General features: G+C 41.7%; 1 pseudogene; it reads left to right on the top strand.

The window, feature by feature from the left end:
• The first annotated feature begins 10,558 nt into the window (after positions 1–10,558).
• Positions 10,559–10,712, top strand: LOC116978843 (annotated as a pseudogene).
• Positions 10,713–16,636: the final 5,924 nt, after the last annotated feature.

Below are 16,636 nucleotides of genomic sequence, written 5' to 3'. Positions count from 1 at the left end.
AACAAGTTTAAAAACAATTGTGTTTCTATTAGATTTTAACATTTTCACCATTTGAAAACACTTACAAACACATTTAAGTAATTATTTTTCTTCATAGAGAGTGCCTGTGTTTACAAATTACTTGCTTTCACTGGTTTCATGGGCTCTGAGACTACCATAGGATCTGCAGATTAACGCAGATTGGGGAGAAATGTCTTACAGGGTGAGCGGGGAGATATTCTCTGCACTGGGACAATTCTTCTGATGCTCAGCCAACGTTCCTGATGCATCGATTCAAGGTTCTCAATATGCTTAAGTCTGGAATGCTCCTTTTCCCCATTGAATGGCCCAGGGATTCCCAGAAGTCAAAGGGACTGTTGCATCTTTTTCTTGAAGGTTTGATCATATCCATACTAAATAAGCAATTTAAAAAATGTACTACAAATGCAAATAATTAATTAAATGCTGTTTACCATACTTTTCCTTTCATCCTCGTTGACTTAAATTCTGTATTCAAACTAGTGAACTCATGCTGCTATGGTGTCCAGGAAACTTGGCCCATCTTCAAACAGTTTCCTCAGAACACATGCACAGAGGTTCCATCTTAAGACTTTATACAGTGTCCAGCAGTGGAATGGATTGACAATTTTATCAACAAAAGCCTGTCAGTGAACTTGGGTTTATTTTCTTGGAATAAGCATGGTTTGAATTCCCTAATGCTTGCATTTGCCCGCAAATTCTTGCCTATCTTTTTAATGACCTCTGAGTGGCAAAGACTATCTGCTAATCTCCATCAGGAAAAATAATGCTACTCATAGCAATCAGTAGAGTGAGGCATTTGCCTCTGCAAGACTGGGCACCAAGAGAATTCTTGAAAGCCTTAAAGGCATGCTTCCACCGCTCAGGTCAGAGGCTCAGCAACATGTGACAGATCAAGTGTCATGATTAGTTACAGTATACAGCATTCTGCACAGCTTTATTATTCTAAAAGAGCTGTTCTGTGGGATTAGCTAGAAACTGTGTTAGCTGAAGGTAGATCTCAACGGAGAAGAGCATCAAAAGGGCATAAATACAACAGACGATCACAAACATTTTCTTTCCTATGCAATCCAAAACATCAGAGCATAACTCTTTTTGCTCTGCTTTGAATCAAGAGGCCTTCCCTTAATCCAATACCCATCCTAAGAATTGAAAACACATCAGCCACTCAAAATGATAAAACACAAACATTATTTTCTCTAAGATCCTACATTCTGTGAAAAACCATAAACATAAAAATTGTGTAAATGTATAAAAATGGCATAAGTAATAACTATAAACCAATCTTATTTTTTCAACTTCAACGATTTGGTGCGTAGCAGAATGTATATATATTTTAGAAAAATGTGACATGACTAATTCTATTCTTTTAAAAAATGTACAGGCATATTTGGTCCCTTTATGGCATTAAACAATGCCAATAGACGTTACTTTGAGATATAAATACAAAGCTGATGTAATGTGTTATACTGTATAAGGCCTATAGAATACTTTCTGACATGTTGGGCCCTGGAGTAGAACAAGGTTGTTGAGGATTATGGGAGGCTTCAATGCAGACTCACTAATTTGCTGTATGGTGTGGTTGAATTATGTAAAAACGTAGGATATTTTCATTAGAACAATATGTATTTCAACGTAACTTTAAATGATGTATTGAACAGGGAGGATGGAAAGATGCAATTATTTACAAACATTGATTCCCGGAGAATGAGGAGATCATCGGTATAAAATTACATCAAAGGGATTTACAAAAATAAACGTCTTTGTAAAGAGAAAAGAAAGAATATGGAATGAATTTCCACAAAAAGATTGAATAGATGGATTAATGGGAAGTGATGGAAGGAGCATGGTAATTCAGCGGGTAATATAATTAGAATTTTACTTCGGAGTCACGTGAGTGACTACGTGAAGAACCCGTCCAGCACGCATGCGCGACATGAACGTTCACACAGTGCAACAGCGACGAGCGGGAGTACAGGCGCTCCCGCTACAGCTTAAAAAAGACGGACCGTCAGGTAAGTTTATTCTGAGGTCGTTTTTCCGAAAAGAAGTGTTTTGTTTTGTCTCACCAGGAATATGAGCAAAACAAGACAAGCCAAGAAGTCCGCCCCCCGTTCGACTCCAACGGAGGAGCGTTCCATCAGTGGGGGACAAGAGGCGGTAGGACCGCAAACCATGTGGTCCGCCATCCCCGACACCGTGCCGAGCCCAGTCCCGCTAGCGCAGCCTGAGCAACGGGCTGGATGTAAAGCAGCACGCAAGACCAACCGGCCGGTGGTATCCGATTCCTCGGACGGGGAGGTCTCACCGCCCGCGCGGGGCAGAGACAGCCGCTGTGAGCCGCATGGAGCGGCTCGTGGAGCAAATGCTCCAGCGAGACTTGCTTCGGGAGATGGAGCAGTCTCACAAAGGGAGTTCAGGCACTCCCACCACAGTGCCTCACAACGCACTGGCCATCGCTTCCCCCTCATCCGAGGGCAGCTTTGGCGACCAGGGCTGGGCTGGTCAAGAAGAGGGGTCACTGGCTGAAGATGTCGGGAGTATGCTTGGGGTACAGGACCAGGAAGAACTGCTGGGTGTGGTAGACTGCTACGTGGCAGCTCCACAAGCAGGACGGCCATTAGAGCCAAAACTGGCGGCCAGCATTAACTACCTGTCCTTCAAGCCCCTACAAGAGCAGGTAGTTAATGAAGCCCTAGAGCTGTATTCGGCCCCAGAGAATTGTGCCTTGCTCAACGTGCCAGCCGTCAATAGCCAAATCTGGGGGCATGTTGGGCCAAACATCCGCAACCAAGAACTCAAACTAAAGCGGATCCTCAGGCTCGTTCCATTGATGGGGTGGAAATGGCCACGAATCAGCAGGATACACTCGCACTGTTGTGCAATACCCAATTCGAAATTAACAACCTCTGTAAGGGGATAATAAGACCTGCCCTCAACCCGAAATTCATGGGTTTGTGCAAAACGCCGACCACAGAGCCAGAAATCCTGCTCTTCGGCAAGGACCTCTCCAAAAAAGTAAAGGACATGGAGGAGGAGTCCAAAACATTTGGCCTCATGAGGGCAGGCCCCGGGACGAGCAAACCCACAAAACCCAAGCGGCAGTACCCCACCGCGTCCACCAGTCGACGTCAACCCTATGGGACTGGTGAAAGCTCGGCGTCCGCACGTCACCACCGGAAGCCTTTTTTCGGCCAAGGCCCAGAGCGGACCCCATGGAAAATGCGCCACCTCCAACCAGCAGCAACACATCAGACAACACATCAGAAAACTCATCGTCGGACAAAGAAACAGAAGAAACACCCGTAACCATGGAGGTAGGTGGGTCTGGTTCCTACCAGCATATAAAAAGTGGGGGTTCTATACTAACATGGTGGAGATTACACCTGTTTGTGCAAGCATGGAGGTCTATCACGAATGACAAATATGTACTCAACAGCATTCGTGGATACAAAATAGAGTTTACTCAAGAAAACATGCCACCAGTTCAGCATTCACCCCAAAGGGTCTTTTCCCTCTCAGTTAAAGAAAAACGAGAAGGACAAGCTGAACTGGTGAGGCTAATTACAAAGGGTATCATTGAAAAAAACAAACATGAACCCTTGGAATTTGTCTCTAATATATTCACTAAAACTAAAAAAGATGGTGGATGTCGCATCATCATTGACTTAACTTCACTAAATATGTTTGTTAAGTATATACATTTCAAAATGGAAACGTTTGTAACTGCCAAACAACTGATTTCCAAAGGATACTTCATGGCAAGCATCGACCTTAAAGATGCTTACTATTCAGTACCCATTCATAAGGATCATTGCAGATACCTGAAATTTACCTGGATGGGGAAACGATGGCAGTATAAAGCATCACCTCACGGTTTAACATCAGCCCGAAGATTATTCACCAAGATACTAAAACCAGCCTTGGCAATATTCAGAAAACAAAAACATAATGTCATGGCATATCTTGATGATATCTTAATAGTAGGCAAAACCATGGAATTGGCTAAATCAGCTATGTCAGCTACCAAACAATTGTTTGAAACCTTGGGATTTGTCTTACATCCAGATAAATCTAAGTTGATGCCATCCACAACCATGGACTATCTGGGCTTCACAATTAACTCAGTCCACATGCCTGTAACTTTGCCAAAAGACAAAACAGCAGAATTGGCACAAACATGTAACAATTTAATGGTCAACAATCGACCAACCATTCGACAAGTGGCGAGAGTAATTGGAAAGATGGTAGCAGCATTCCCAGCTACACAATTTGGACCTCTGCACTATCAAAACTTACAAAGAGCGAAAGTGCAGGCATTAAAACGACATGCAGGTCACTTTGACCGGGTCATGAAATTACCCACTGAAGCAATATCAGAGTTACAGTGGTGGGGAAAGAACATTTGGCATAGTTCCAGCCCTATCATCATCATTAACCCTACGTTAATTATTCAAAAAGATGCCAGTGCTCAAGGCTGGGGAGCAACAAATTCCATATCCAGCACAGGTGGTAGATGGACTAACCTAGAGTCATCATTACTACTTACACTGGGCATAAATTATCTAGAAATGTTGGGTGCATTTTATGGATTAAAAGCATATTCAACAAATATGCATCACTTGCATGTTCGGTTACAAATAGACAATACCACTATGGTGGCCTATATTAACCATATGGGCGGCATAAAATCGATATCATGTGACAAATTGGTCAACACAATCTGGCAATGGTGTGTCGACAGACATATTTGGCTATCAGCAACTTACCTGCCAGGTAAGCTAAATACAGTGGCAGACACCAGGTCACGCAAATTCAATGATAACACCGAATGGATGTTAAATCCCAAAGTATTTGCTAAAATTACCAAGCAATATGGCACGCCAGATATCGATCTATTTGCATCCAGACTAAATCACCAGGTTCCTATGTATGTCGCTTGGGAACCAGACCCTGAGGCAGCAGCGGTAGATGCGTTCGCGCTGGACTGGGGAAATTTCTTCTTTTATGCATTTCCTCACTTCTGCCTCATCAGTCGGGTACTATTCAAAATACAAATGGACTCTGCTTCAGGTATTTTGATAGTACCCGACTGGCCTACACAGCCATGGTTCTCAGTGCTCCTCGACATGGTCGTCGAGACCCCAATGACTTTCCCCAGTATCCCAGAATTGCTAACCCACCCAGTATCTGGCATAAGCCACCCATGCCACGATATAATTAAACTCCTGGGTTGCAGATTTTGAAAAGGCCTCTGCTGGGCCTGGGATTGTCAGAAAACACCATCAACACCATGACAGCATCCCACCGTGTATCCACAAGGAAACAATACTTGTCAAGTATCAAGAAGTGGGAAAAATACTGTTCGGACACAGGAACCACATACTCAACTACAACTGTAACCAATGTACTGGAGTTCCTGGCAGGCCTTCACCATAATGAAGGACTCAGCTACAGCGCCATTAATACAGCCAGAAGTGCTCTGTCTGCCTATTTAATTCAGGCACCAGGACAACAGGCCATGGGATGCCACCCGCTGGTAATCAAGCTCATGAGAGGGATATTTAACTCCAATCCCCCCAGACCAAGGTACACCCAAATCTGGGATGTCAGTGTGGTCCTGACATACCTTAGGGGATGGTCACCAGCTAGGTCCCTCACCCTGGAACAATTAACTCTGAAGACGGTCATGCTGATAGCACTTGTGTCAGCACAAAGAGTCCAGTCATTTCACCTATTACGACTGGACAACATGATCGTAACTCCAGACCATGTCTCATTTACTATCCAGGAGCTGGTCAAACAGAGCAGGCCAGGAACATGGAATGGAATTCCAGTCATGGAATTCCGGGCTTACCCACCAGAACCACGGTTATGTGCCATGACCCACCTAGTGAACTATATTGACACAACTAAAATCCCTCGAGGGAGAGAAAAAGCCTTATGGGTCAGCCACAAGAAACCTTATGGTCGGGTGACGAGCCAAACGATTTCAAGATGGCTCAAGCAGGTGCTGAAAGCCACTTGTATAAATACTAACATGTATAAATTTCACTCCACCAGGGCAGCATCTACGTCGGCGGCTAAGAGAATGGACGTACCAAAAGACTACATCCTGGCTACAGCGGGGTGGTCTGGGGAAAGAACGTTTCAAACTTTTTATAATAAGCCGTTGGCAGAACCTACATCATTTGCAGAGAAAATATTAGAATCTGCAAATATATAATTTAGCCCGGGGGAGCAATTTGTTTTTTGTTATTGTTAATAAACACCATTATTGTTTCTACAAACAGATTCATGGTTGATTACGATAATATACTTCCTCCCTCAAACGACTTCGGCAGTGAGTGAAGTATGAACTGTTACACGGTTTGAAATCACAGAGCTTTAAAATCTTCACGTAGTCACTCACGTGACTCCGAAGTAAAATAGTAAGATTAAACGAGAACTTACCAGTTTGAAGCTTGATCTGTATTTTATGAGGAGTTACGATGAGGGATTACGTGCCCTCCGCTCCCACCCTCAATAATAGAGATCAACTGATATCTAAGCTCTCCTTTTCTTTACTATATATATTTCAATTATTGTGTCTTTCTGTGATTCCACACCGCTGCTTTGAAGTATGTCGCGCATGCGTGCTGGACGGGTTCTTCACGTAATCCCTCATCGTAACTCCTCATAAAATATAGATCAAACTTCAAACTGGTAAGGTACACAAAATTGCTGGGGAAACTCAGCGGGTGCAGCAGCATCTATGGAGCAAAGGAAATAGGCGACGTTTCGGGCCGAAACCCTTCTTCAGACTGGTAAGTTCTCGTTTAATCTTACTATTATTTATTCAAGGCAGGTGAATGCTGACACATGATGATTGGGTCTGTTTCTGTACTATAACTTTTATGTAAACATTTATTTGCTTCCTTTGAATTTTCTGCACCACAACTCATCATTTGGAATACAGTCAAAAATTGCTTAAAGGTTAAGTAGCATGTGCAGAGAGAGAAACTGTTTTAACATTTCAGGTCAATAAATTTTCCCTAAAACTGGAAAAACTTAAAGGTATAACAAGCAGAAAGATTCAGAAAAAGGAGGAATTGTGCAGTTGAGAAGTGGAATTGGACTGAAAAGGTTCCACAATGGGCTGAATGGAGGGAACGATTATACAACAAGAGATGATTGAGAAAAGCAAAATTAGATAGACACAAAAAGCTGGAGTAACTCAACGGGACATGCAGCATCTCTGGAAAGAAGGAATGGGTGATGTTTCAGGTCATAACCCTTCTTCAGTCACCCATTCCTTCTCTCCAGTGGTGCTGCCAGTCCACTGAGTTATTCCAGCATTTTGTGTCTATCTTCGGTTTAAACCTTCTTACACAAGGCGAAATTAGATACAGTATGTACAAAATAAATTATTTAACCGGAAGAGATATCAAAGAGGAAATGAAAAAAACCCTGCAATTGTTGAACTCTGTGGCTCAGGATTGCATTTAGTTATTGCCTTATGTCATTTGTATTCACAAGGCAATGTTTTTTGAAAGGTAACTCCAGATCATCGATGGTGGCTTTTCAACCAGTAAGTAAAGCACCTAGTTGGTCCTTCCTTGAAATGAAACATCAACAGGCAGAAAGAATGCCCAATTCTGTCAGTTATCAAACATCTGAAAACGACATATCTACAGAGGCACTGGGAAACTAGTGACTGTCAATTGAACAATTAGGATTTTTAATACTTTAAAAATTATTTTAAAATGAAACAATTGTATAATTTATAAACATATCATTTTACAATAAATAAAAACCTTAATGCAAGCATAAATAAATAAATAAAGTGATTTACCATATTCTTACCATCTTTCCTCAGAGCTGTTGCTGAAACATGAAAATGGATGGCCTACAGGTTCTGAGATAGCTCTAAATTGTGCTGGAAGTTTGGTCATTTGCAGAGACTGGACACTGAGTGGACTTGGAAAACCATTGTGTTTCTTCGCAAATTCCAACCCCATGTTGAATCTAGCTTCATCCAAAGATGAGATACAAATTTTCATGCTTACCTTGACCTTCATTATACGAATGAGAGGCTTAATTACAGGAGGAGGAGGAAAGGAGAAAGACGACAGAGTGGAAATAAGATGGAAAAATACAATATCAGCTTAGAAACAAAACCATTTACATTGCTAGAATATATATTTTTTGTACACAGTCAACAATTCTGTGTTTAATCTTTCCAATGTGGAGAAGATATTCTAAACACTACATAGAGAACTGTAGAATGCAGAAGTAAATAACTATTTAACCTGGAAAGTGTGTTTACGTCACAGAACATGGGGAAGGAGGAAATAATAAGGCAGATAGTTCCCATGCTTGGCAGAGAGGGAACCAGAGGAAGAAGAGAATGCTGGTTGTATATGTAGAGTGGACCACCGTATTTCCAGAGAAAAGTCCCATCACAATTCTGAAAAGGGAGGAGAGACAAAGTTTAATTGGGCATCACGCAGTTAGTTTTGGACATGGTGGGGAATGATTTACTAAATGTGAGGACAAGAAGAAATTTATTCTAGTTCTGGGAGAGAAGTGTGAAATAAAAATGTGGGAAATGGAATGGACTTGGTCGCAGGTCAAATATTCTATTAGAAGCCAATTCTTGTTTGAGGAATAAATGACAAATTAGATGTACAGGTATGAAATTGTAGGGATAGTTCCAGGAAAGATGGAGACAATGGGGAAATGGAGCAGAGTCCCGAAAGGATGCAGATGGTAGGAAGTATAGTCAACACAGATGCATGGATAATTCCATTAATATTGATAATATATGCTCTGCTCCGAAGCAGAGATAAAGGTGTGAGGAATGGGAAAGGATATATCAAGGACAAACCCATGTATGATGGATGGATGAAATATGCTGCAAACAATGAATTTTACTGGTTCAGAAAGGATTAGACATGGTCAAAATCCATACAGGGAATTGTGAAACATTTCATTTTCCACAGTAAGCTAGATGCTATTTCTATCATTTACACCTTCACCATGTAAATCTATTTTATACATCTTAAATATTAGTCATTCTGTAAATATTAATGCAGTATTTAAGTCCTTCTAAATTAGAGAAGTCAAATGGATCATTACTCCTTGACTATTCTTAGATTAGATTAGATTAGATCCTTTATTTGTCATTCAGACCTTTCGGTCTGAACGAAATGTCGTTGCCTGCAGCCATACATGTAATAATAAACAACAAAACACACAATAAACACAAATTAACATCCACCACAGTGAGTTCACCAGGCACCTCCTCACTGTGATGGAGGCAAAAATCTTAGGGTTACTGTCTCTTCCCTCCTCTTCTCCCTCTGCGCTGAGGCGATACCCCACCGGGCGATGGTAAGTCAGTCCCGCGGCTCACCGAGCTCCGCTAACGGGCCGGTTCAAGCTCCGCAGCCCGGGGTGGTCGAAGCTGCCGCCCTCCAGTCCAGCGGACGCAGCTGTTGCCGCGGGAGCTCCGGAAAACAGGCACCAGCCTGTGACCTGCGAGCTCCCGACGATGTCGCCTGCTGGCCCGCAGCCGAGCCCCGGATTCAGGTCACCGCCGCCAGAACGCCGCCTCAGCCACCGGAGCACCGTCCCCGCGCCGGGCCGCCCTCACGGGAGCTGGATCATCACAGTAAAATTATAATATACCTATGAGACATAAATACTACTGGAATATTTGACACTAAGAAAACACGAGTTGAAGTCAGAAACATTATCTTTATCTTTCTGGGAATTATAGCAACAAAGATTTGTAGTATGTTTACAAACATCGTGTGCAGATAAGAAAAACTGTTCTGACATATGCCTTTCAAACAGAAGGCAAGATTATCTTTTTGTTATATTAATTAATGTTTTTTAATTTAAATGGACCTTTCCTAAGGGGATAATTTGTGGCTTTTTCGATGCTTACAACCTGACAGGCAACTAGATTATCTCATAAAGACCTTCTCCAGGTCTTCGAATTGTCAAAGGAGCTTAGAAACCAGGAACATTATGTGTAATTATATTGAATTATTATGTTTAAGTAACATTGTCTTCTTCCTATTGGATTACATTCCTTTTGGCAACTAAACAGATACTTCTTTGGGAAGTTTATGGAAGCCATTTAGTGGAATGGTTAAACAATCTCTATCGATTGGGCTGCACTCTGATGCAGCATTATACTTTGTGGCTTCATACACACTAAAAAAACTTGAACTCAACTCTTCATCTTATCATTTTCAATTTCATGCACCTGCTGGAATGGTAAAAAAAACTTCTATTGTGCTCAAGCAAATTTCGATGATCCAAAATTTGCCAACATGTATTTCTTTCAACCTGACAGCCAAGAGGCTCAGAGACAGGTCAGATATCCCAAAGAGCTCCACAGTTAAAAAGTACCCTTTTGAAGTGTAGACGTCGATAGTCTCTGAATAGAAAAGATTAAGTGAAGATCTAATTGAGGTACTTAAAATCATTAAAGGATTTGATAAGACAGACAGAGAGAAGTTATATCCTCCAATATGAGTCTCCAGAACAAGTTACTTGGCTGGCGAAGGAGCGTGATCAAAAAGGCAGGATGTCCCAGGATGAGGCTATCCTTTTACACATCGGGTGTGCTGATGCCTGTGATGTTCCAAATGTGGAATTTTCAACTGCAAAATTTGTGGTTAAATAATAAACAAAATATTTAGGGCAGCACAGTGAAGCAGCTGATAGAGCTGCTGCCTCATAGTTTCAGAGACGGGTTTAATTCTGACCATATGTGCTGTCTGTGTGGAGTTTGCACCTTCTCCCTGTGACCGCGTTCCTGTCCTCTGGATGCTGCGGTCTCCTTCCACGTCCCAAAGACGTGTGGGTTTGTAGGTTAATTGGCCTCTCTAAATTTCTTTGGAGTCCAGGGAGTGGATGCAAAAGTGGGATAACATAGGATTAGTGCGAACGGGTGATCGATGGTTGTCCTGGACCCGGTGGCTGAAGGGCATGTTTCCATGCTGTATCTCTAAAGTAAACTAAAACTAAAGTGGCAATGTTGTGAAAATTAATGTCAAAAATCTAAACCCAACCTAAAAAACTGCTGAAGCTAAACAAATTGAAATTGCAAAGCTGTGATTGCAATATTTTTTTGCTAGAAAGGGTGTTAATTGTAACAGATCACGGCAGGTGATGGACTTTACGTGCAGACTAACAGAAATCTAATTAAATGGTGGCATAAACTTTAAACACAATGTCTTCATGTGCATTTCTTGTATTCTCAAAATGGCAGCTAATTTATGCATGGAAATATCATACAGATGGCAATGAAATAAATGTCTTGATAATCGAGTTTGGTTAAGTGAGTTGATCGATAGATGCTGGTCTGGTCCCTCAGGTCTTTGATCAGTGATATGGGATCTGATAAGGCAGATAGTACCTTGGTGGATTGCTGCAATTGCTCAGCAATCACTCAGTACTGAACAAAAGTATTTTTGCTCCAGCTTCTGGTAAATACTTGAACCCACAGCCTCCTGTCTCAGGGAAACAATAGTCCAATTGAGTCCAGTCTGATACTTGAAATTTCCTGGAATTGTACAGAAAAAATATCTGACTCGTGGCGCTAATTTTTTAGAGATGCACACACTGATAGATACATACATCAGACAATAGTTGATCCTTTACTCCTTCAACTGATTTAGAAAATTGCCTGCGCTGAGACACTTAGATCTCTGCCTGATTTTTGGATTTCTGTTCTCTTCATGTGTTTAAAAAAAAATCATCCAATATTGTAACGCATAACCATGACCAGTAGCTCAGATATTCATATCAAAACAAACAAAGGTGTATAGACTTATATTGAATGTTTTGTGTACATTTCCACAAAGACAATGCCAACATCATGGCCAAGTTCATGGCCAATTTCGCCAACATCACTACCACATCTACATGACTACTATGGAGCTTTGAAGACTGTCTGTACCCAAAGTTTTATTCTTCATCTGAATTTCTATTCTATCAAAGCAAGTGGAAAATAATGTGATTTGGAATGTAAACCAATGTTCCATTCATCACTGCTAGTTTTCCCATCAATGGTTAAATTAAAAGTACTCCAATTGTCACTTTATGCTATTTTGGCTTTCTCCACAGTCTCACATTACAGAGTCATAGAGCTATACATCAGGATGCAAGCTTTTCAGCCCATCTTGTCCTTGCCAACTAGGTTGATATTCTGGGAGGATCTAATGTGCCCACATTTGGCTAAACCCTTTCTATCCATCTTTCTATCCTGGGAAAAAGGCTGTGAGCGCTCACTTTATCTATACCCTGCATGACCTTGTACACTTCAATAAAGTCAACCCTCAGTCTCCTGCACTCCAAAAAAAAGAGTCCCAGCACTAGCCTTGCCCGATAACTCGTGCACATACAGGTTTAGTTTATTTAGTTTGGAGATGCAGCGTGGACTCAGGCCTTTCGGCCTAGCAAGTCCACACCAACCAGTGTTCCCCGTACACTAGCACTATCCTGCACACTAGGGCCAATTTTACAATTTTTACCAAAGTCTGTATTTATGCCTACAATTCTGTATTTATGCCTACAATATCCTGTTGTGCTGCAGCAATACAAGAATTTCATTGTCCTATCTGGGACACATGACAATAAACTCTCTTGACTGACTTGACTTGACTTAACCTACAAAACTATATGCCTTTGGAGTGTGGAAGGAAACCAGAGCACCCGGGGAAAACCCACACAGTCACCGGAGAATGTATAAACTCCATATAGACAGCACCCATAGTCAGGAATGAACCTGGTCTCTGGAGCAGTAAAGCATCAACTCTACTACTGCACCTTTGTGCCACCCTGGTTACATCCTGGAGAATTCCATCTGTACTCTTTCCAACTCAATGCCATTATTCCTATAGTTGTGCGACAGGAACTGCACACAGTGCTCCAAGGGTGGTCTCACCAATGATTTGTACAGCAGGATCACGATGTTTAGTTTACTTTATTGTCACGTGTATCGAGGTACAGTGAAAAGCTTATTTGTTGTGTGCTGTCCAGTCAGCAGTAATATTATGCATGATTACAATCAAGCTGCCCACTGAGTACAGATACAGGATAAAGGGAACAACATTTAGTGCAAGATAAAGTCCAACAGTCCTGAAATCCCAACTTTTGTGTTGAATATCCTTCCCAATGAAGGTGGGTGTTCCAAACTCCTTCTTCACCACACTGACCACCAGACGTGCTACTTTCAGAGAATAATGCACCTCGACAGCAAGATCTCTCTGTTCTGAATTTGTCCCGCTTAAATCCTTGAGTTTGCTCGATTGGCATTTTCTTCCCTCCCACCTGAATTTCAGTTCTTCAATTAAGGGTCAGAAATTCAGGATTATTGAAAAAAAAACTTTGACTGTCCCTTAAAAAGTAACTGCATTGTTTGCATAAAGTCGATGCACAAGTGCCTGCAGATGCTGACGCCTGCAGCAATAAATGTGTCTCCATTTTACCAGCTTCAGATTCCAGTTTGATTTTTGTTAACACCATAGTGAGTTCTTGAGCATTTCCAAAATCTGTGTAGCTCAGTATTGGATATTGGATAAATATAAATTATATCTATTTTAATGCTAACAAAACACTGCTATATTTTGGCACATATATTTAGGACGGAAACTATTTATGCATAAAATATTTTGCTGTTCCACCATCAAAGTATACAATATTTTCCAGTTTTCCACTTGGTATTCCTAGAAATAGGAATTGTTTCTGTCCCCATGTTTCCATATTACAGTTTCATTTTGACCATGCTTTTCATATTGTCTCCATACTCCTGGGTTTTCTGGGAGTGCACACTTGTGTTTTCCAAAAAGAGTCACAATGAAGATCAGGAACATTGTCTGATACCCTGGATATCTTGTTCATTACTATTCTTGTCTGTGATCAGTTAACAACGGAATTACAATATTCTAATCTGTATGACTCGGATAAGTGCAGCTCCTATCGGTTGATAATATAAATTAGCATTAATTTTTAAAATAAAACATTCTACAGGTCCACAAAAAGAATGCTAATGCAGTAAGTAATTTGTAAATAATTGTTGAATAGAGATCTGATACAGGGATTCCCACTTTAAACTTGTCATGAATGTAATCCACATAAGGATAAAGCTTAGTATTTGGGGGTAAAACAGAGCCAGTTGAAAAACAGATTAGACTTAAAAGCCTTTTGACATAGAAAGCATTCTTCAGTACATTTTCTGACTTCATTTTGCCAGGCAGAGGTAAAGCATCACAATGAATGCAGATCTTACAAACAGATTAACAAATATAGAGGACAAATGAAAGTGAGTCTTTATCCCCACAGGTTTTTGTTAAGTATGTTAATCTATGGCCCTGGGATATGTAGAGCCCAGAAATAAAAAGAGGTCAGAGAACAACTGATGTTAAACATGTGATCTTTAAGAACAAAACTCTCAGTAAGTAAACAGAAAGTAATTTTGAATGTCTGTTAAAGTGAACAGTTTATGGAGACAGGGTGTAATATGCAGTGGAGAGCGAGTGAACTATTAATGTGTGTAATGCATGAGAGTACTTTCAGATCCCTTTAAAGCTTTAAGCAGCTTTCTATATGCAGCCTTCTTGTTCTCTTTCCCATTTTCATGCAAACATTGAAAGCATTGAATATAAATATTCCATAGAGTCATAGACTCATACAGAGTGTAAACGTGGCCTTCAGCCCAACTTCAGATCACACTGCCCCAATCTGCACTAGTCCCATCTGCCTGTGTTTGGTCCATATCTCTCCAAACCTATCCTATCCATGTACCTGTCCAAATTTTTTTTTAAACATTGTGATAATACTTGCCTTAACTACCTTCTCCGGCAGCTCTTCCATACAGCTACCATCCTTTGTTCAAAAAAAAAGACGCCCCTCAGGTTCCTATTAGTCTGTTAGGACCACAGTCTGTTAGGATCAACAACCTCACCTCCTCCACTCTAACACTGAACAGGGCTGTGTACTCAGCCCTCTCCTCTACTCCCTCTTCACCCATGACTGCGTCCCTAAGTATGGCTCCAACGCCATCATAAAATTTGCCGATGACACCACAGTGGTAGGACTGATCAGCGACAACAACGAATCAACCTATAGGGAGGAGGTCCAGAACCTGGCAGCCTGGTGTGCCAATAATAACCTCGTCCTCAACTCTAAGAAGACGAAGGAAATCATCGTTGACTTCAGGAAGACCAGAGGTGGCAGACATACCCCCATCCACATAAACGGGACTGAGGTGGAGCGCGTCTCCAACTACAAATTCCTCGGGGTACACATCTCAGAGGATCTGTCCTGGTCCCTCAATACCACCAAACTGATCAAAAAGGCGCAGCAACGCCTTTACTTTCTGAGGAGGCTTAAGAAAGCTCACCTGTCCCCCCAGATCCTGTCCAACTTCTACCGCTGTATCATCGAAAGCATCCTGACCACCTGCTTCACGGTATGGTACAGCAGCTGCACCACAGCTGACAGGAAGGCACTGCAACGGGTGGTGAAAACCGCTCAGCACATCATCGGTGCCCCGCTCCCTGCCATGGATGCCCTCCACCGCAAATGGTGTCTGAGATGGGCCGGTAAAATCATCAAGGACCCCTCTCACCCTAACCATGGACTATTTGCCCTCCTCCCATCAGGGAGGCGGTACAGGAGCCTCAGGTCTTACACAAGCAAGCTGAGGATCAGCTTTTTCAATAACACCATTACACTGCTGAACTCACAGTCCTGTCGCTAGCTATCTTTAGACTCTCCCATTTGTATACATTTATTTGCCTATGTACCAGTTTAATTCATCCACAGTCCACACATTGTTAACCAGTATTTTTATTTGTATTTTTATTTTGCACTTTTATTTTTATTTCTACTATCTTGCACTATGACCAGACGCTAAACTGCATTTCGTTGTACCTGTACTCGTATTTGTGCAGACAATAAAGTTGAATTGAATTGAATTGAATTTTTCCAACCTCACCTTAAACCTATGTCCTCTGATTCTTGGTTTGCTTGCTCTGGGTAAAAGAGGCTGAGCTCTAACCCTATATTTTAGTCTCATGATCTTATACACTTCTATAATTTCACCCCTCATCCTCCTGTGCTCCAAGGAATAAAGTCCTAGCCTACTCAACCTCTCCCTTTAACTCAGACCGTCAGGTCCTGGCAACCTCCTTGTAAATCTTCTCACCCTTTCCAGCTTAACACCATCTTCCCTATAACAGTTGTCCAAAATTAAACACTATACTTTAAATGTGACCTCACCAATGTCTTGTACAACTGTAACATGATCTCCTAACTTCTATATTCAAGCTGGTGCAGAGGACATGGGTTCAGGTATTTGAGTCACTGAGATCTCTTCTGGGGCAGTGGTGACCTACACAAGAGGGTCACGTTGCACCTGAACTGGAAGGGAACCAAGATTTGCCAGTGCTACTTGAGAGGGTTTAAACTATATTGGCTGGGGAGAAGGTCCCAGAGCCACTGGTAGTTAAGGTTGGTTAATGCAAACTGAGCGGAGGTGTTGGACGAAGCAATCGCCAAGCCTGCGCTTGGTCTCACCGATGTAGAGCAATTGACACCTAGAACAGCGGATACA

The sequence above is a fragment of the Amblyraja radiata genome, chromosome 11 (genome assembly GCF_010909765.2).
Source record: "Amblyraja radiata isolate CabotCenter1 chromosome 11, sAmbRad1.1.pri, whole genome shotgun sequence".
Lineage (NCBI taxonomy): Eukaryota > Metazoa > Chordata > Chondrichthyes > Rajiformes > Rajidae > Amblyraja > Amblyraja radiata.
Note: the sequence above shows the minus strand (reverse complement) of the source record. Positions and strands in the feature narration are given on the sequence as shown.